A 1439-nucleotide genomic window follows, 5' to 3' on the forward strand; every position below is an offset into this window, starting at 1 on the left:
TCCGAGGTCGAGAGAAGGATCGAGAGAGGCTGCCCGCAGGGTTCGGTTCTTGGGCCGGCCCTGTGGAAGTTGGTGTTCAATAAGTTGTTGGGTGAACTACAAGATAGAGGGTTCCTTGCCACGGCCTACGTCGATGACCTGGCAGTCACTGTGGCCAGGAATAGCAGAGCCAGATTGAAGAACGAAGCGGAGAGATATGCTAGTCTGGTTGGAGAGTGGTGCGTGAGGAGAAGGTTAAGTATGGTCGCAGCTAAGACTCAGGCCATACTCCTAAAAGGCTCCACGGACAGGGCTCACTCTATCACTCTGGAAATACAGGGAGAGAAGGTGGGGCTGGGTGAGGAGGTGACATACCTTGGAGTGAGGATGAGGCTTCGACACCACCCCTCACCTGGCATACTTGAGGGATAGGGTGACTCTGTCACTTAACGGGCTGAGCAGTATAGGGGGTGCTTTCTGGGGCCTCTGGTACCCCGCTAAAATGACTATATACAAAGGAGTGGTGTTGGATATCCTGAGGTACGCATCTCCTGCGTGGAGTCAAACCCTCACGCAGGAGCAGAAGAAGAGACTGCCCACTACGCAATGACTGGCTCTGCTGAGGGTCACGAAGGCGTATAGGACTGGGAGTACAGGGGCTGGGAGTGCTACCGGCAGGACTCCGAGAGAGGATCGGCAAGACCTCGAACCTTTGGAAGAAGTTCCTGCGGGAAGAGTCGATTGAGGAGTGGAATGGACGGTGGTGAACAAGCGAAAAGGGTGCGACGCTGAGGAAATTCTTCCCCACCGTCCACTCAAGATTGAGAGCAGGTTGGGTCATCTCAGACTATTGGGTCTCGCAGATCCTGACAGGACACGGAGGATTCCGGGGAAAGCTGCAAAGCTTCGGAAAGAACATCGACCCCCAGTGCACGACGTGTGGGGTCCCGGAAACAGCAGAGGACGTGGTATTGGACTGCACCGCGATTGAAGGACACCATACCAGGTTGTCAAGAAAAAGCGGGATCTTCGCCCTTCCCGAGTCGGACTTCCCTCTGCTGATAGAGGAGGATAACTACCCGTACTTCAGGGAATTCATCTACGGTTGGAGGGAAGTGGTTGGGCCAACGCACTTTACATTGGGAAGGGCTCGGCGAGCCACCAATGGAAGATGAAGATGACAGCGAAGAAGCAGTTTGAGACCAGCAGGGCTGGACTAGGCTGCGCACTGGAGGTGACAACCGGACGGATGCGGACCAGGCGTCTTGGACGTACCGGACGGATGCTGGTGGATAAGGTGTAGCCCCATCTTAAGGCACTGAACCGAGTGCTGGACTGCGCCACGTTTTGAAATGTCATTGTCCCCCAAAAAAAAAATTAAATGGTTCCACCATTAATTTTGTATACATATATGAAATAAAATTTTTAAAAAAAGAGATGTTTATTGGCAGCAGTGGCAT

Source organism: Halyomorpha halys, unplaced genomic scaffold (genome assembly GCF_000696795.3).
Source record: "Halyomorpha halys isolate HHAL.00 unplaced genomic scaffold, Hhal_1.1 Scaffold1451.1, whole genome shotgun sequence".
Classification (NCBI taxonomy): domain Eukaryota; kingdom Metazoa; phylum Arthropoda; class Insecta; order Hemiptera; family Pentatomidae; genus Halyomorpha; species Halyomorpha halys.